We start from the raw sequence: 20,607 nt of genomic DNA, 5'->3' as shown, positions 1-20,607 counted from the left end.
GTCAGAACTAGACCACTCCACAATCCTACCCCTAAGCCATGACGTTAGCATATCAGTGTGAGAGACGAAGTAGGGTTAAGTTTCCACAAAAGAATTAAAATTCAATTCCTTAGAAACCTTGAACGGACAATGAGAAATATTGAAAATCTAAGTTTCCACAGAATGTTGTAGACTTCAGGGTAATATAAGATAATAAGTGTATCACTGAACAATGAACCTACAGGAGAAACTGATTTGACTACAGATATTACATATATAATACAGATAAGGGGGTCTAGGCTAGAAACTGGCTTAAATCTTCCAGGATCAATGACTGAAAAAAGGGTTGTTGTTTTTTTTTGAATTGTTCTTGCTTAATGAGGCTCATGTATAGTATCTTCTCCAATCAGAGGGGAACAGTGGGGAAGAGGATATTCCTAGGGCATCTCAGGAACGGTTCCTCTAGCCAAGTAAAGGCTAAAAAGTTGGGGACTACCTAGAAAGCTTCCTCTTATTTTTGTAACCCTGCACTTTCTCTGGGAGAAGTGCCTGCTTCTCATGAGCATCAAAGGCTGCATCCTTCAATCTCTCTCACTCTTTCAATAAAATATCACAGAGTTTGAAATTGAGTCTGGGGTCTTGTTTTTAACATCAGCAACATGAAGCTGGTTTCTCTTATTTTTCCCTATAAATTTACCTTCTTGCTCCTAGTTCTTTGCTAACTTCCTTTAGAATTTAGCTCACTTTATTGGCATCACAATTATAATAAGTTTTACCCCTTTACTGGGAGATAGGTCTGAACCTCAACATTTTTAGGGTTCTCCTTGAACCTCAACAAGAGTCCAGCTCATCTTAATCAAGAGTAAATCTCTTTTCCTCACAATAGTATTTTATTTTTCCAAATATGTGTAAAGATAGTTTTCAACATTCATTTTTGTAAGACTTTGAGCTCCAAATTTTCCTCCTCACTTTCTAACCTCTTCCTTCCCCCCAAGACAGCAAGCAATCTGTTGTGCAAGAAAAATCAGACCAAAAGAGAAAAAAACCATTAGAAACAACAACAACAACAACAACAAAGACCAGAAAAGGTGAAAATACTATGCATGTGACCAACATTCAGTCTCCATAATTCTCTCTGGATGTGCATCACATTTTCCATCCCAAGTCTATTAGAATTGCCTTTGAATCACTGCATTGTTGAGAAGAGTCTAGTCCATCCATTACAATTGGTCATCACACAATCTTGTTCTCCTGGCTCTGCTCACTTCAAAGAGGAAGTAGCTTAAGAATAGGAATTTGAGGCATCACTAAAATGTGGACATAACTAAAATGTCGACATTTTTTAAATTATAGCTTTTTATGTACAAAACATATACATGGATAATTTTTCAACATTAACCCTTAAATGCTGACATTATAAGGATCATTTAAGGAAGTGGCAGTCCATGTCACATTAGGCATTAACAATTTCAGTAATCATATTGATAATTTTATCAATGTTAATTCCATTTTTATAAAAAAAAAAAAAGAAAAGAAAAGAAAGAAACCCAGATTTCTTTATATCTGAAAAGTCCATTATATTTATATCTTAACTAGTAGAAATTCTAATAAAGGAAAGCAGAAATGTGAAAATAAACTGTACCCCATCTCCTCTGTTTCTATGGCATTTGCCCCCATAAAGCTGTGTTCCCTTTCTTATACTCCACCTGCCTTCCAGCACCTTTAAATGTGTTGTTCTCCCCCATTAGAAAGAAAGCTATTTGTATTATGTGATTGTATTTGTATCTCTGAGGTTTAGCACAGTCCGAATCACATTACAACTGCTTAATAAATTCTTTATCCTTTCTGCCTCTCTGCGTCTCTCTCTCTCTCTCTCTCTCTCTCTCTCTCTCTCTCTCTCTCTCTCTCTCTCTCTCTCTCTCTCTCTTTCTCTCCTCTAATTATCTATTTCTCTATCTCGCCATCAATTGATCATCTCTTCCAAATCTTAGAACGTATAATAATGCCTACCCAAAATATCAGGCAGAAAGCTGGGGTGTAACACAAACACAAGAAATTAAGTTCATGTCCTCCAAATTCCTTTCCCAATTGTTTTTCAGCTCAGAAACCCTAGTGATTGCATCTCACTTTTTTCATAACTAAAGAACAATTTTAAAAAGTAGTCTCTTCATTAGGTTTCACACTTTTCTTCCCTCTCCTTCATTTCATATTCTCATCCAAAGAAATTGAGCTTTTAGAGTAAAACCATTTAAACAGTTGATTTGTTAATATAGTTCCTAAGAGCTAGAGGGCTTCCCCACAAGCCAAAATGTCATTCATTAACACCTTAACTACCCATTGTGAAATGTGAAGGTATTCAATCTACCCCAGGGGAAAGAGGGCCAAACACTAGCTAAAGATTTGTTTACAAACATAATGTTTACAAAAAATTCTAGTAATTTTAGTTTGGAAGAATTATAGGAAGGACCGTACTTCTAACTATGGTCAGTTTAGAGGAGATAGGAAAGCAATAGAAAATTTTAATAGCTGATTAAGATGTGCCAGCCTGATTGGAAGGAAGATAAATCTTTTAAATGGGAGTTTGGGTTTCAGCTACAGAAGCTCCAAGAACATCTCCTGTTACTGCTTTTGTCCCTTGAGTTAAAAAAGATACATGAAAGAACCAATAAATGGAACATATAGAATAATTTTAAAGATATACATATATATAATTATACACATGTATATGTGTATATCAAGGAGAGGGAAGAGAAAAAATATTTACATTTTTTAATTATTTATTTAATAGGAATAGTAAATGGTACAGAATAGATTTGCAGTTTCAAGTGCAATAATCTTTTTTTATAATATTATGATATGGAAATGATTATTTTATTCCATAAATTAAAATTAAAGTAAAATGAATTTTTAAGAAAATTTAAGTACACAGGCCTGCTTTTGATCTTCAATAGAATTTAAGTATTTTAGGTATTTTCCTAGAGTTAATGCTTCCTTTTTCCTTAAATTATTTTCTTATTTATTTTTCTTTATAAATATACTCCTTTTTTTCATTCAGATAAAATCTTGAGGGTAGGGAACTAGTAGTTTTTCCATTTCCCCCCCCATATCACAAGGGCCTAGTACACTTCTAGTAACCAGTAAACTGCTTAAAAATTGCTTTGTTAAGTTAAAAATTGTTTTAATTGAATTTTAAAAGCTACATTATCCTTCCTGACCAGGTGTTAATTTGTTTTGTTTAATTGTTCTTTGTTTTGTGGAAGCATTCAATTGAAAAGGGCAGGTTAGGCATCAACTGTTGTTCAAGCATGAACATTTCTTCTTGACCTCCTATGAGGTTTTCTTGGCAAAGATACTGGAATTGTTTGCTGTTCCTTTTCCATCTCATTTTACAGATAAGTAAACTGAGGCAAACTTTCCCAAGGTCAAACAGCTAGGAAGTGTTTGGACTTTTGCTTCATAGGGGTTTATCAACTACTAGATTACTATAGGCCTTGATTATTTTGTTGTATGTATCCAATCTATTCCACTGATCCACCAGTCTATTTTTAGCCAGTATCAAATGGTTTTGGTGACTGCTGCTTTACAATATAGTTTTAGATTTGATACTGCTAAGTCACTATCCTTTGTCTTTTTTTTTCACTGATTCCCTTAATATTCTTGACCTTTTGTTCTTCCAGATGAATTTTGTCATTATTTTTTCTAGTTCCGTAAAATAATTTTTTTGGCAGTTTGATTGGTAAAACAAGTAGATCACGTTAGGCAGAATTGTCATTTTTATTTTATTAGCCTGGCCTATTCATGAGCAATTGATATTTTTCCAATTGTTTAGATCTGACTTTATTTGTGTGAGAAGTCTTTTGTAATTGTGTTCATATAGCTCTTGGGTTTATCTTGGCAAGCAGAGATCCAAATATTTTATTTTGTCTATAATTATTTGAAATGGAATTTCTCTTCCTATCTCTTGCTGATGGGCTTTGTCAGTGATTAATAGAAATGCTGATGATTTGTGTGGATTTATTTTATATCCTACAACTTTGCTAAAGCTGTAAATTGTTTCTAGTAGGTTTTTGGAAGATTTTCTAAGTATTATATGCAAAGAGTGATCATTTTATTATCTTACTGATTATTCTAATTCCTTTCTTTTTCTTTTCTTACTGCTAAAGCCCACATTTCTAGACCTAAAACTCTATTATAAAGCAGTAGTCATCAAAACCATTTGGTACTGACTGAGAAACTGAGTGGTGGATCAGGGAATAGGTTAGATACACAACACAATAGTCAATGACTATAGTAACCAAGTATTTGGTAAATTACCAAATTCCAGCTTCAGTTCTGGAACAAGAACTCACTATTTGACAAAAATTGCTGGGAAAACTGGAATATAATATGTCAAAAATTTGGCATAGACCTACATCTCACACCTCATACCAAAATAAAGTCAAAATGGGTACATGATTTGGGTATAGAGGATGATGCCATAAATAAATTAGGAGAGCAAGGGATAATTTACCTATCAGATCTTAGGAGAAGGGAAGAATTTATAACCAAAGAATCAGAGAACATTATGAAAGACAAAATGGACAACTTTGATTTCATTAAATTAAAAAGGGTTTGCACAAATAAAACCAACAGAAACAAGATTAAAAGAGAAGTACAAAGCTGGGAAAAAATCTTTACAGCCAGTGTTTCTGATAAAGATCTCATTTCTAAAATATATAAAGAACTGTGTCAAATTTATAAGAATATAAGTCATTCCCCAATTGATAAATGGTCAAAGGATATGAATGGACAATTCTCAAGTGATGAAATTAAGCCATCTATAGTCATATGAAAAATGCTCTAAATCACTATTGATTAGAGAAATGCAAATTAAAACAAATAGTTCAATAACATGATGTAATTATGTATCTCTTTGACAAGCTGTGGAAACACATTTTAAGAAGCCCTGAATTTAGCTTTCACCCTTAGTATATTTTGACTGGGGGAATTTTAAAAGCAATTTCTCTTTATTAGATGAAATCTTCTTTTCTCTCAAAGACAGCAGCCTACCAAATGTACCCCAAAGTAATAAACTTACTTTTAAATGATTGCAGATTATTAGGACATATACTAATACTTAATTGTTAAAGAGTAAAAATACATTTAATAACAAGTCTATGTTACTAAAATGCTTAAGTTTTTCATCTGACATTTATAAAAAAAAAAAAAAAACCTTCCCCCTACTGCTAAAGTAAACATCAAGACTGACCTTTCTGAAATACAGCCAAGAAGATAAGAAGGAAAAGGGGGAAAAGTCTTTAAACAGTCAGTAAATAAATAAAGTCTATAGTCAACAAGCTTATATCACTGTTGTTGAGTCATTTTCGGTGGTATTGTACTCTTCATGACCCCATTGGGGTTTTCTTGGGAAAGATACTGCAATGATTTGCCATTTCCTTCTCCATCTCATTTGACAGATGAGGAAACTGAGGCAAACAGGTTTAAGTGACTTGCCATAGTCGCACACCTAGTAAGCAGTCTAAGAACTAATTTAAACTCAGGAAAACGAATGACTGTTATTTGCCTAATAAATGCCTACTATTTGCCAGACACTGTGTTAAAAGATGGGGTTACAAAGAAAGGCACAATACAGTCTCTGCTCTCAAAATCTAATGGGGGAGAGACAAAATGCAAAAAACTATTTGGGAACAAGCTAGGTACAGAATAAACTAGAGATCATCCACAAAATAATATCACCTAGGATTAAAGGAGATCAGGAAGGTGATGTTTGAGCTGGGACTTAGGAAATTACTTTGCCTGGAAAAAATTGCACTGTGCCCTAAAAGAGGTTAAAAATTATAGACAAAGCACCAATCTCCACTCCATTGGAGTTTAATAAAAAACAAGACTTGTTAGACCCCATTACTTAGGGCCTAATATTTTAAAATGTTGAACTACTATTTTTAAATGTTTATAAAGGTCTCACTTGTTTTTACATCATCTTCATTTCTAAGTACATCTCACCTGTCCCTAGAGAGGCAGCTAGGTGACCCAGCAGTGACACAGTGTCTGGACTGAAGTCAGGAAGACTTGAGTGCAAATCTTATCAGATGTATGGCCCTGGGGCAAGACACTTATCTTGTTTGCATCAGTTTTCTCATCTGTCAAATGATATGGGAAAGAAAATGGCAAACCACTCTAGTATTTTTACCAAGAAAACCTCAAATGGGGTTACAAAGAACGCAACATGAAGAAAAATAATTGAACAACAACTCCCCTCTTCCAGCCTTTATTTTTAAAAAGGTGGAGGGGAAGGATGGTAGAAGGGGGTCAATTTAGCAAAACTAAGTCAATATAGCCACCATGTTGTCTGTCAGTCAGTAAACATTTATTTATTGGCTATTATGTTACAGGCACAGTGCTAAGATCTGGGAATTTAAAGAAAGTCAAAAGCTCTTGAAGAAATCATGACCTAATCAGGGAGAAAACATGTAACCAAATATGTACAAAGGGAATATGTACAAGAGAAATAATAAATATTAAAAAGAGGAAAGGAGAGGACCAGATGGCGCAATGAAATAGAACACTGGCCCAAAGTCAGGAGGATCTGAGTTCAAATTCAGTCTCAGACACAATCATTTTTAACTCTGAGAGCCTGGATAAGTCACTTAGTCCCAACTACCTGGGGGAAAGTAGGGGAAAGGGGTAGAGGAAGATGTAAGCTATTTGAATTAAGGACTGGGAAAGTTTTCAGATGTTTGCAATTCCCACCTCTGGCAAAGAAGTGAGAGAGGTACTTACCAACTGGGCAAGGGGGTGGGGAGAAGGGAGGGAAAAAAATCAGAGCATAGGGTTTTGTAGGGGTGAATGTCAAAAATTATCCATGTATATATTTTGAAAATAAAACGCTTTAACTAAAAAATGAATGTTAAAAATTATCTTTCCATGTAACTGGGGGGGAAGGTTTTTAAGATATTAAAAATGTCATTGGGAAATAATTAACAAAATAAAAATATAATAGAACATAGATGTTAACAAAAGAAAAATATACAGCATAAGTGACAAAGAATCAGAAAGAAATGGGATGGACATCAGTTGAGGAATGACTGAAAAAGTCATACTATATGAATGTGATGGGATACTATTATGCTATAAGAAATGATGGGAGCAATTCAGGAAAAATTGCTAGTTACTTCTTAGCAGAGAGGTGATTGAGATATATATATATATCAATAAAATATATATATTTGGGATTGGTGGAGTTTGGTTTGCCTCTACATGTTTATAATAGGGGTTTTATTTTTTCTTTCTTTCTCAGTGGGATTGGGAGAGATGGGAGAGATACAAAGCAGATTTTTGTTGGTAGAAAAAAAGTAATTTTAAAAAATTTAGAACACCGGACCAGGTCCTTACCTCACCCTACCCCCAGTCCCTTATCCCTCCCTACTTTAAGTCCCAAGGTTTTGCATTACCTATGAGGAAAAATGCCTTGAAAGATGCAGTATGGACAGATTAAGAACAAGACAGTGCTATACACAGTACTTAGTATATAGTAAATATGTAATAAATATGGAATTTTAGTTTAATTTCTAAGCATTCCATGCTTTTCATGGAGTGTGGGATGCCAAGTTGGCCACTGTCAGTCTCTATTTTCTCTTAGGCCTCAAAACTGTGCTCCTCCTCAGCATCAACCTCCAGATAGATGCTTTGGCCCAGTAACCATAGACCATAATCATGATTGTGATTATCTTCAAGCCTGGCATCCTAATTAGTATAGGAAAGCTTGCTACCAAGGTGCTCGGTGCCTTCCACAGTACATTATGAAGCAATAAGCCATGATGTAGGCTTACCTAAATAAGGAAAGGCTACATATCACTCTTGCTCCTGGAATTACTGGACAGTGGAGCTGTCAGGCTCTAAACATAGTGGTTCATAGGAGATCACTGAATGCAGCAACAGCAAGATTATATGATGATCATTTCTGATGGACGTGGATCTTTTAAACAATGAGATGATTCAAACCAGTTCCAATGATCTTGGGATAAAGAGAGCCATTCACACCCAGAGAAAGGACCATGGGGACGGAGTGTGGATTACAACATAGCATTTTCACTCTTTTTGTTGTTGTTTGCTTGCATTTTTGTTTTTTTCTTATTTTTTTCTTTTTGATCTTATTTTTCTTGTGTAGCAAAGTAATTGTGGAAACATGTATAGAATTACACATTTAACATATATTAGATTACTTGTCATCTAGGGGAGGGGTGGGAGGAAGGGAAGGAAAAATTTGGAACACAAGGTTTTGCAAGGATGAATGTTGAAAATTATCTATGCATATGTTTTGAAAATAAAAAAAACTTTAATAATAAAATAAATAAATTTAATGGTTCAAAAAAGATTGGATATTACCCAGTATAATGAATCTAACTAACACTGTTCTTACAGGGATATGAGGATAGAGCTACTAGGCTAGTAGTGAATTTCAAATACTGTTTATACATTTCAGTCTCTGTCTCTGTCTCTCTCCCTCTCCTTCCTTCCCTTTGTCCTCTTCTTCCTCTTCCTCCTCCTCCTCCTCCTCCTCCTTCTCTTCCTCTTCCTTCTCCTCTCTCTGTCTCTCTGTGTCTCCTCTCTCTCTCTCTCTCTCTCTCTCTCTCTCTCCCTCCGTCTCTCTTCGTCTCTATGTCTATACCTTTCTATCTCCCAAAATTAGAGGAATCTAAACTTTTCAAAGATCCACGGGATATTGCCCAGGTACAACAACTGGGAAAAAATGAATCACTGCAAAAAATTGATTTAGCTAGCCTCCCTTTTTTGGTTATGAAGCATCTGGAGGAAACTGATTCATGCAGACATGGAGATGTGAATATGCCTTCCTCTTCAGATTGTCCAATCTCCTAAGCATCTCTTGCCCATGACAAACTTATTTCTGCCATTGTTCATGTTTCTCCCTCCTATTAAAATGCTTTTCCCTGCCCACTTCAGTCATCTACAACTTATTTGTTTTTCAGAGCCCAATTCAAATGCTACCTCCTCCCAAAACGTTATCCTGTTCCAAATGATCATTCTCACTTCTAAATAAAGTTCACATTATCTGTACTACTTATTTGGCTCATACCATGGCATGAATTGTCCTCTGGTCAAGTGTGTAAATTTAATATCGCCAATAGACGCAAGGATATAGATTGTGTCTTTTAGTCTCTCATTTACCTACCCTTGGTATTGTTATATATCCTAGCATATGATACCTGTGAAGATGGGGAAAGGGAAAGAATAGATGAGAAGAAAAAAGTAATAATTATTTTCACCTTATACCAAACCTGGCAATAAAAGAAATGTATTTTAATTTCAATCTTTCCTGATACATTCTATTTGTAAATAACTCTAAATTAGTAAAAAAAAAAAAAAAAAAAAATTTAGGCTGCATGGCTACATATAGCAGAATTTTCGCATCTAAATTAGTATTGTCCTCTACAATGAAGTTCTTTTGATAAGCCAAATAACTTCCCCAAAAATACTGTCAACCCAATGAAAATATAAGTTTTTATCTGTTTATTAATGTAATGGAACAGCAAAGGATAATAAAATGCATTTCTTATTCAAGTTTATTACAAAATAACTTTTTAAAAAATTTAAGCAATTTAAAATTACTGAATCACATGTAAGAGAAGCCTACATTGACAATGTAATGAAAATACTGTCATTGTCATATAAAATACTCTAGCAACAGAAATTGAACTTCCTTTAAATTCTCTTTCTTTACATTTTTATACATATACCGATAGATGCAGAGAGTTTTATTCACATCTCTAAGCATGCTCACATTCTCACATAATGAACTGATTAGTTGGATGACCTGGGGCATTATCTAAAATCAAGGATACTCTAAATGAAATATTGCCTTTGAAATGTTTATCAACAGTTGGACTAAAATAAATTGAATATTAGTCTTTGAAAGCAGCTTTAGTCACCTGTACTTTCTTATTTGGCTGCTAAAATGACTTAAAGTGATGCTTATGATTTCTCAGAGTTCAAAAATTTTTAAATTAATAAATAAAAATTCATTTTAACTTAAAATCTTCTGTATTATCACTCAATAAAAATTGTTAGAAGGTCTTTAGATGCTTTAAAGCCATATTGTTTTTCTGCTTTCTTAGAAATGCAAATTCTGTGTTATGGAATACTATTGTTCTATAAGAAGCAGTCGGCTGGGTTATTTCAGAAAAGCCTGGAGAGACTTGCATAAACTGATGCTAAGTGACATGAGTAGAATCAAGAGAACATTGTACACAGCAAAAAGATAATTCGATTATCAATTCTGATGGACATGACTCTTTTCAACAATAAGGTGATTCAAGCCAATTCCAATACGGTGATGGAGAAAGCCATCTGCATCCAGAAAGAGGACTATGTGTACTGAATGTGGATCACAACATAGTATTTTCACATTTTTTGGCTGTTGTTTGATTGCTTTTTGTTTTCTTTCTTATTTTTTCTCTTTTTGAATCAATTTTTCTTTGTCAGTATGATAATTGTGGAAATAATGTATAGAAGAATTGCACATGTTTAACATATATTGGATTACTTGCTATCTATGGAAGGAGATAGGAAAGCAGGAGAGAGAGAAAATGTGGAACAAGATGAATGGTAAAAACCATCTTTGTGTGTGTGTGTGTGTGTGTGTGTGTGTGTGTGTGTATTTTTTAATTATTATTTTTTTGCTGAGGCAATTGAGGTTAAGTGCCCAGGGTCACACAGCTAGGCAGTATTAACTGTCTAAGGCCAGATTTGAATTCAGGTTCTTCTGACTTCAGGGTTGATGCTCTATCCACTGTGCCACCTAGCTGCCCCTCTTTGCACATATTTTGAAAATAAAAAGCCATTATTTAAAATAGAAGGAAATGTAGAAGAAAAATCACCCTTTTCATTGGATTGGATTAATTAATCAATTAAAAAATATTTCCTAAGAAAAAAAATTTAAATTCTGACTAGGCTTTGACCAACACCTAACACTCTATACCAAAATAAGGTCAAAATGGGCTTATGATTTAAACATAAAGGATGTTACTATAAGCAAATTGGAAGAACAAGGGACAGCTTACCTCTAAGTTCTGTGGTGAAGGAAGAAATTTATGATCAAAGAACTAGAGAACACTATGAAATGCAAAATGGATAATTTTGATTATATTAAATTTTTTAAAATTTGTACAAACCAAACCAATGCAGCCAAGAGTAGAAGGAAAGCAGAAAACTGCTTTTTTTTTTTTACATTCAAGGACTCTGATAAAGACCTCATTTCTAAAATACATAGATAATTAACTGAAGTTTATAAGAATACAAGCAATTCTCCAAATTGGTAAATGAGTAACTAATAAATGGACAAAGGATATGAACAGACAACTTTCAGATAAAGAAATTAAAGCCATCCCTATATGAAAAAATGCTCTAAATCACTATTGATTTTGCACATACACACACACACACACACACACACACACACACATATACACTCGTGTGTAAATACCCATAAAAAATGAAGAAACCTTGGTAAAATATGTGAAATTTGAATGATTTGCCTCTCTTTATGATTTTCCCTTCTGGAAATATATATATATATATCTTACACTAAACAATACCTATATATATATATATGGATATGTAGATAGAGATAGATATAAAGATGTCATAGATATAAAACAATCCTTCATAGCAGCCTTTCTCCTTTCCAGTATGCTATAATTGAGCTATCCTGTTAAAAATGAAATTTTTGCCACTCCTAGAAACTCATAAAACTCAGGTGACCAAAGCTTAGGAAATTACCAAATACTTCCTTCTGTGAAGAGATCTTTTTTCTTTGTAGTGTGAAATTTTGATAAAAAATATCCTGGTGATTCATAACATATTGTTGCTTTTTTAAGTCACCAGAGTAAATAAACAGATTTCTAATGGCATAGTAATGGAGAAAACCAAGAGAGACAATTTAGTGTACTCAAGCAAAAAAGAATTTATTAAACTCATGTTTATGTCAATACTGCCACAGAGATCACCCTGGATCCTAAATCCAGGAGTATTTAAATGATCAAACCAACCAATACTTGCACTAAAAATTTCTGAAGGAGTATTATGACCTAATTCTAGTCTCTAAATTCTAATCTAGTGGTTTGTTCAAGGTCACATGACTAATTTATGACTAAGCTGGAACTCAAACCTTTAAGGTCCCTGCTAGGTCCCTCTGATAGTAAGTGTCCCACGTGGTTCTATCTAGAATGGAGTTTTTCTTTCCCTCAATACTACTTCACTGAATGATCCTGTTTGCTCTCACAGATTTAATTACTATCTCAAAGCCAAAAATTCTCAGATCTATCTATCCTGCCCCAAACTCTTAGCAGACCTCCAATCTAACATCTCCAACTGCCCTTCAGATATCCTTAACTAGATATCCAGCTACATTTCCAAAACTGAGCTCATTAGCTTTTCCCCTAAATCCTCTCCATCCTTTCCTATTACCCAAGAGAGTAACGCTTTCCTCCCAGTCCCTCGGACTCACAACCTGAGAAGTATTTCTGATTTCCTCACTCTCTCAACCTAATATCCAATATATTGCCAAGTCCTATTATTTTCACCTTGGCAAATCTTCCTAGTTGCCACCTTCTCTAGTCTGATCCTGCTAACACTCTAATACCTTGATAATTGCAAGCCTGCTGGTGGGTCTGTCTGCCCCAAGTTTCTGTCCACTTCAATCCATCCTCCATTTAGCTACTAAAGTGATTTTCCTGAAACATATGCCCAATCATGTCATTCTCCTACTCAATAAATTCTAGTGGCTCCCTATTGCCTCTAGGATCAAATAAAAGTGCTTTTTGTCATTCAAAGTCCTTCATAACTTAACCTTTTCCTATTCTCCCGTCTTCTTACACCTTACTTGTAAATACTTTTTCATTAAGGGAGACAGATGTTCTAACTGTTCCATAAACAAGACTTACCATTCTTTAGTTTCTGGGCATTTTTTCTGGCTGTCCCCTCATACTTTAAATGCTCTCTCTCCTCCACTTTGGCACTTTAAATCCCAACTAAAATCCCACCTTCCACAGGAAACCTTCCCTAAAAACCTCTTCAACTTAATACCTTCCCTCGGGTGAATAATTATCTTCTATTTATCCTGTAAGTAATTTCGTTTTGTACATATTTATTTTTGTGTTGTCTCTCCTATTAGATTGTAAGATCTGTGAGGGCAGGGACTATCTTTAGACACTTTTTGCATCCACAGTATTTAGGATATCAAGCACCTGAAACAAAGTAAGCATTTAATAAATGTTTATTGATCGATTGATCCAACAGCTGTTTCATGTTTCTTTGCAAGTTCCTGCACACTCCTTTTCTCCTTCATCAACCAACTCTCTTTTCTCTCCCAACTCAAGATCTGAAGCTTCATAAAACCACCAGTTTTCTGCTCCATAGCAATAAGGTCCAGCTGAGCTTTCCAGGAGACAGACTAGGGACGAGGCTAACATTGTTCAATGACTGCAGTGACATGAATATGAATGTTGAATTATGAGTCATTAGCCTTCCATTGTATAGAAAGGACTGTTTATGACCAGGGAGGCCAGTGAAGCAATAACAAGGCTCTCCAAAAGTGGGAGAGGCTGGACCAAGATTTATTGACTTTATGACACCCATTTGAAACTTAGCCAAGGAAATGTTTACAAATAAAACCTTTTACAGACTGAAATGTTTCCAAGTAATCATAAGGGGAAAATGAACTCTAAGTTCATTTTGTGATGTGGTGGAGGTAAAAAGGTTCACCATTGAACTTGTGGTTTTAATGACATGTTCTTGTAAGCAGTGGTAATAGTACTTTGAAAAATCAGTAAACACAATTATTGTTATTTATTCCAATTATTAGAAAGGAAACTTGTGGTTCTTTAGTGTGGTGAACTAGGTCATATATTTAGATTGGAGGGGATTTCAGAAGTCTTTTACTACTCACTCATTTTAGAAACAGGAAACTGGGCCTAGAGGGATTAAATGATGGCCCAAGGTTACCTAAGTAGCAAAAAAGGAAATTAGGCTTCTGACTCAGGTCTTAAAACTCTAAATCTAGCACTTCCCTCCTCCTCCCGCCCCTGCTCTATCTCCCCACCCCCCACCCCCTGGGCCCTATTTCCTCAGCTTACTTCTAATTGTCACAGTAGAACTTTGTGGAAATACTCTGATAAACAGGACCTGTGCAACCTATCTGTTAGGATTCCAGTTACCTACACTATAAAAAGAGATGAAAATATTTACTGACTTCAAAGTCACTTTGTCAAATTAATCCAGTTAATCAGAGAGAGGATAAATCATCAAATATGTAAACCAAGGAGAGTTCTGAAGAGATCCCAGCATTTAATTGCATTTTTAATGCAAACTTGTGGCCAAGACCACAGAGCCAAGAGTTATTCTCTCACCACTTCCCCCTAGAAGCTATTTTTCCAACTCCAATTTGGACTGATTTCTAAATCATTCTGAGATGATTTCATGCTTTTCTGTGAGATTCACCCTCTTCACTGACCTACAGATTCTTAAACAACTTAAACAACTCTCTGGCATTCATGGATTTCCTCTGTCTCCTCCACGCCCCCCAAATACACACACACACACACACACACACACACACACACACACACCAAAGCTCAACCTCGTGTCCAATGACTAAATCTAGAGTCTAGGATCTGATCACTGAAGCTTTTTAATCAGTGTGTAACTTTGCTACACATACAAACACATCTCTCTCATTTTATGACATCTTTCATCAGAGCTGGTTATGCACTAGCAGGGTGCAATTTTATTTGCACTGTGCCATATTAACTAAAAATCGTATCTGTAATAAGAAAAAAAAAGATACCATCTCCTATTGTCTTCTTTAGGGTAATGTGGAAAGAAAATGATACCAATACTATAACATTGATTCAGAGTATTCTGAGAGGTCACGCCATGTTCTATTATTAATATCAAATCCATTCTCAACTCTAGGCTTTTATCACTACCCTGTCCCTCCCTTTGAATCTTATTATTTCTCCCCCTCCCCTCCCAACTAAACTCATATTGAAGTAGCCCAAGTGAAAAGTTGATCAGAAGGTGGGTATAAAAGAAATCAAAATAAGCACCAACTATATTTCAGCCATTCACTACACTAACAGCAGGGGAAATGAAGACAGAGAGCAGTTTGTTCATATTCTCACTAAGAGAATACAGGTAATAAAATCAGAAATACACAAAGTAAATACAAAGTGATGGAGGCTGGATATGTTCATAACTAAAGGGAATCAGTAAGTTTCTTTGAATGAGATGGGATGAGCTTTGAAGGGACTTGGGAGTTCCCAGCATAGAAATCAGGACAGAGTGTCTTCCATGCATCTGGGGGTGCTGACATCTGGGAAGGCTCTAGAGGAAGAAGTATTATGAATTCCTCTAGAGGGAGTAGATCAATTTAACTGGAAGGTATGATGTCCGAAGAAAAGTAACCCGAATCAGCTTGGAAAGGGTCTAGACCAAGTTATGAAGGGCTATTAAATACAAAACAGCAGTATTTATTTGGGAGTGGGATGAGTACTGTTAAGAGCTACTTGAGCAAGAGAAAATGTTATTGCTTTTTTTTTTTCCAGCATTCAAAAGGAAAGGACAAAAGGGGGGCAGGGGAAGATAATTTTATTATGTATTTAAAAGATAACAAATTATATGTAATAGTTTTGTGTGGTTTGGGTGTAATTCTTTTTATTATACTATGTTATAGAAATGCCTGTTTTATTCCATATATTAAAAATGGAATAAATGAAATTTTTAAAAATTCAAATCACATTTCTATGTGGTGATGTGATAGGGAGGAGAGGAGAATGCCAAAATTGGGGGGAAAAAACATTTTCCACAGACAAGTTCCTTTTTCTGAAACTTAGGTTCTCCACCTGTAAAAGTAAGAAATGGGATAGCTTCAGGGGTACACTGAAGCCAACAGCCTTCTCCCAGACAATTGTTAAAAAAGATTCAGTATGAAAATTTACGCCTCAGAAACTGACAAACATACAATCAGGACAAATTAATCAGTATTTATAAAGCACCCATAAGGTGGCAAGTACTGCTCTAAATGCTAGGAAAAGGGTTGAAGAACAGTTTAGTAATGCAGATTAACTTTACTTTCAGAGTACTTGCTCCTCTACTTTGACCTGCACAACTGGCTAATATTTTGTGCAGTTTTAAATCCTTTAGTGTCTAAGACAATCAATAAAAAGTCACAATTTTTGTTGATAATTTTTGTACAGCTCTTTTGACTTATTCACTAACAATGTAGTTGAAAGTAATTTTCTACTTTGGTTTAAAAAAAAACTGCCTTAAGATTGGAGTTGCATAACTTCTGACATCACTGAAGTTTTTTCTTGAACTTGAACAGTACTTCCGTTATAAAAGCAGGTTTGCAACAACATGAAATGCAATTTGCAGGGTTTTTTTTTTTAATGTTTTATTAGACTAGCTTTTCACATTACCTTCCCAAACAATGCCAAAGGTCAACCTGGGAGATAAGACAGCTGGCTCTTGAAGACATATCTTATGTAGCATTCATGTTCCGAAACTCTGTGTTACTAACAAATGCATAATAAAGATATTTTCTTGTATGAATGTAGAACAAACAGATAGTACACATTTATAATGGAAATTTGTGTGGGGTTAAGAGGTTAGGAAGATGGGGAACATCATATCTCAATAATAGATGTGCCTCAGCATTAATGAAAGAAACTTTTCTTTAGTCCTTCACGAGGTTGAACCCTCAGGCAGGAAGACTGGGGACTAGAAATAGGAAAAAAAGATTTTAAGCACTGGCCAAAGGTTTTCAGTGTAATGGTCTGGGTGTACATAATCAGCAAGGGTTTTTTGTTTTGTTTTGTTTTTTACTTTGTATTCATTGTATTGACTGCTCCAGTTGAATGAACTGTTTTAAGGAGGAATTTCACTGAAATGTAAAATTTCCAAAAATTAATTAAAGGAAAAGAGTCCAGAGATGCTACACCAGCTGCCAGAAGGGTTGAAGATAAGTTGACAATCCTTCATCTAATTATAGAATTTGATCTCTTTCTCCTTCCATCTACACAGGAAATAGAGCAATAATGTGGCTCTCTCCTCCAAGGAATAGTAATTCTTCTATTGTTGCTGAGTCCTGTCCAAGTCAGTTTCCTCATTTGGGGTTATAGTGCAAAGATAGAGTGATTTGCCAATTCTTTCTACAACTTATTTTACACACTGATGAAACTAAGGTAAACAGGATTAAATTACTTGCCCAGGGCCACACAGCTAGTGTCTTCTAGACTTCAGATCCACTACTCTATCCACTGTACCACCTAGCTAATTTGTTTTCATTATAGCACTCACTCTACTTAACCACCTAAATATGTCCCTCCCTCAATAAGCTTCCTTCAAATTTATTCACTGGTACCCCCATGGCCTCTAAAATAGAAACTGAGATTTATCAGCTTGGGAACACTTATCCAACACCCTCATTTTACAGAAGAACCCAAGGCTTAGGAAGTTAAATCATTCTCAATGGAGGCTATAATTTTAATGCAGTAACATGTCATTTTAAGAGTAACATGAACATTTTAATGCAGTAACATATCAAACAACGAATAAATGTCATACATTAACAGATTTACATAGCACATTATTTTATAAATACGAAAAAAAACAGAACTTTTTAACCATAAATTAGATAAATAACAATGTTCTTTGAAATCTCCAATCCCCAGGACCAAAATTAAATTGCAATTGTTCAAGAAAAAGTCCAAAATGTAAAATTCCTACTGATTTCAGAAGAGAATTCCTGTCTGCAATTCAAATTTGCCAAATTCTTATTTTCTTCTCCTTAAAATTCACCAACATTTTTCTAAAAGAAACCTAGTCAGTTCAAGCAATCAGTCATTGTTTCAGGGAGAATGCAGACCACAAATGTGGCTTTACTATCACATTTAATTGAAATTACATGGTCTTGATATACACAGACTGAACCACATTTATCTGGCATGCAAAAGCAGTTGTCATTAGAAATTCTGTTGTTTAAGAGAGTGAGACACTGTTCACAATGTAGATATCTTATTTGTACCTATAGTAACATGTAAACATTCCACATTGAACCCTATGTAAAAAATACCGAAATAGAACAAAAACCTTCCAGGTTCCAAACATCTTTGACTTTCATTTTGCTCTATATTTTCAATGGTTGAAAACAATGGCTCCAAACAAATCTCCAAAACATTTTTTTCCTAGTATGGATATTCTTATGAGCATTCACTATTAAAGCTCCTTTTAAACTTTTACATTTCCCCTCTCAAAGCCTTTTACTATGTGAATATATTGAGGATCGTCCAAAATCAACTTCATGTCATGTTGCGAAGAAGGTATTCCAAATACAGCTTGTCTCCAATTTCTTGCATTAGTCTGGCCACTTCAACAACAACTGGATTGGCTTCTCCATCTGGGAAAAAAACATTTTCAACATGTTCAAAATTAGAAGAGGGAGCCTTGATATCTGTAAGTAAGTTTCTCAACTAAAAACAAAGACCATAACAGCAATTTTCTGATCCAGTTACTGATTTTGTACATTTCTACCAATTTCAATTTCTACATTTCTATCAGCTTTCATTTCCTAGGTAAAATTAGTGCTATTCTCAAACAAGATCTTTAAAACATCTTAAGATGCTATTTTAACCAAGAATAGAATTTTAGGTAAATGAAAATGGAAAATACATGATTTAGGCCATAAAATCCATTTGAACTAAAAAAAGAAAAAATTAAAAAAATTAAAAGGCTGAGGCACTTGATTTAAACAAAATCTTTCCAGGTTCCAAACATCCTCTTTGGCTTTTATCTTGCTCTTGATTTTCAGTGGTTGAAAAGAATGGCTCCTAGGTCCCTATAAGCTCTAAATCTTACTTCTCATGCTGGCTCAAAAGAGCTTTCCACATATTAAGAAAAATCCACCTTAACTGTCCCTGAAAGCAAAGAATACAGAAACCACATGTCTGATACAGTCAATTTTAAAACACTGATTTATAGCCCTAGATGTTCAGTTTACAGAAGACAAATTGAGGAACTCAATTACAACTTCCAACTTCTAAAAGGCAAAGAAGTCAATTTTGGGTGTTTCATTGAGCAAAAAGAAAAGACCCTCAAAATACACTAGACATTTATATATGAATAAACCCAGTCACTGTTCCCATCTAGGGCAGGTGCTAGTTCCATTCCTGCTATTTTTCCAAATATGTATGTGTTTGGGGATAAGGGTAATGTGTGCCGGACATCGGGGTATTGCTGCAGTCCAAAGAAGCCTCAAAAAAGTCCAGTTAAAAACAAGTCGAAGGGCCTGGACATTGAGTTTCTTCGGAGCAAATTTCTTCCCGGGCTGTTATCTCTCCACCCCACCCCCAATCTAGTCAAGTTCAACAAGTGATCCCTAAGCATCCAGTCCTGACTTCTTTCACAAAGGAGACAAAATTGCAATCGACTCACAACCCGCTAAACCCAGAGGTGGGAGACTAAAAAAACTTTTATGCTGGACCCAAGCATTTCTTTCTTCCCTCGGGCCCCAAACTGGTCCAGACTCAGGAATCGGGAAAGCCTCCTCGACACTCCATCCCCTCGGAAGCCTCTTTCCCCCACCCCCCTCCCCAGCAATCTCTTCTCCAGAACCCGCCTCTCCCTTTCTCGGGTTAGAAATCTAACTCTTTCCAATTTTGAAATCAAGGCGCAAACCGGAGTAAGGCTCGTCGGCTCAGCTAATTTGAAGAGGACTTGGGTTTGAACTGTCCTCCACCAAATCAGCAAAACCTCACTTAAAGGCTTTAAGGCACGATTTTGTACTTGTAAATACATCTAAGGTCTCGCTAAACTAGAGCGATAAGTAGCGGCCTCTGCTTGTAATATCCGAATCCCTCTTCCCCATCTCAGACAGCTACCTTTCTTACCTGCAGGTTGCAGAGGCGAAGGACTGGACTCATTTGATGGTAGGGATTCTGGTTCGTTCTGCCCAGACATCCTGATCAGACTGGGGGAAGTTCTGGCGAGTAGGCAGAAAAAGAGCAGATGGATGATAATCCTTGCTCTGGAGGGTCTCTGGAGTCAGGAGCAGTCCTGTGACGTGGACAAGAGCAGAGGAGAGCGCGTTAGCTTGGAGACCCAAGCAGTGTTCTGCCTGCGCTCGCTGCGACCTTCTCCTGCCTTGTGATTAGGGTTCCCGGAGCTCCGACTCAAAAAAGGGACTTTCCCAGTGACGTAGGGAAACCTACTCCCCACCCTTCCACCCGGGCTCTCACGATCCGCCCCGCCTTTTATCCCTCCCCCACCGCGCTTGAGCCTTAAAGCACCTAGTAAATCTTGTCCCTCCCTCCCTGGGCAGCTGAGCTAATTGAGGATTAATTTCCCCTCCCTCTAGGGGAAAGAGAAGTGAGTGGACTGGAGGCCGGCTGTACTTGTGGCTCGGGGCCAGACTTGCCCGAACAAGCTCCGGGGTAGTGGAAGTGTTTGGTGGGGGGAGGAGATGGCAAGAACAAAGCTGTCCCTCTTTCCTTCCTGATGCACTACTGCACTTGTTCTTGCTGATTCGGGAGACCCGGGCTGAATTACCTCCCCCCC

The 20,607-nt window shown here is 35.9% G+C and overlaps 1 long non-coding RNA gene across 1 annotated transcript; it reads right to left on the bottom strand.

Annotated features, from left to right (window-relative positions):
• Positions 1-17,524: 17,524 nt before the first annotated feature.
• Positions 17,525-20,209, bottom strand: LOC127560421 (uncharacterized). Its single transcript, XR_007953336.1, has 2 exons — positions 19,941-20,209; positions 17,525-18,451 (listed from the first exon to the last, which is right to left on the bottom strand). It is a non-coding gene; the product is annotated as an uncharacterized LOC127560421 (long non-coding RNA).
• Between the last annotated feature and the right edge of the window lie 398 nt (positions 20,210-20,607).

This window comes from Antechinus flavipes, chromosome 1 (genome assembly GCF_016432865.1).
Source record: "Antechinus flavipes isolate AdamAnt ecotype Samford, QLD, Australia chromosome 1, AdamAnt_v2, whole genome shotgun sequence".
Classification (NCBI taxonomy): Eukaryota; Metazoa; Chordata; class Mammalia; order Dasyuromorphia; family Dasyuridae; genus Antechinus; species Antechinus flavipes.
Note: the sequence above shows the minus strand (reverse complement) of the source record. Positions and strands in the feature narration are given on the sequence as shown.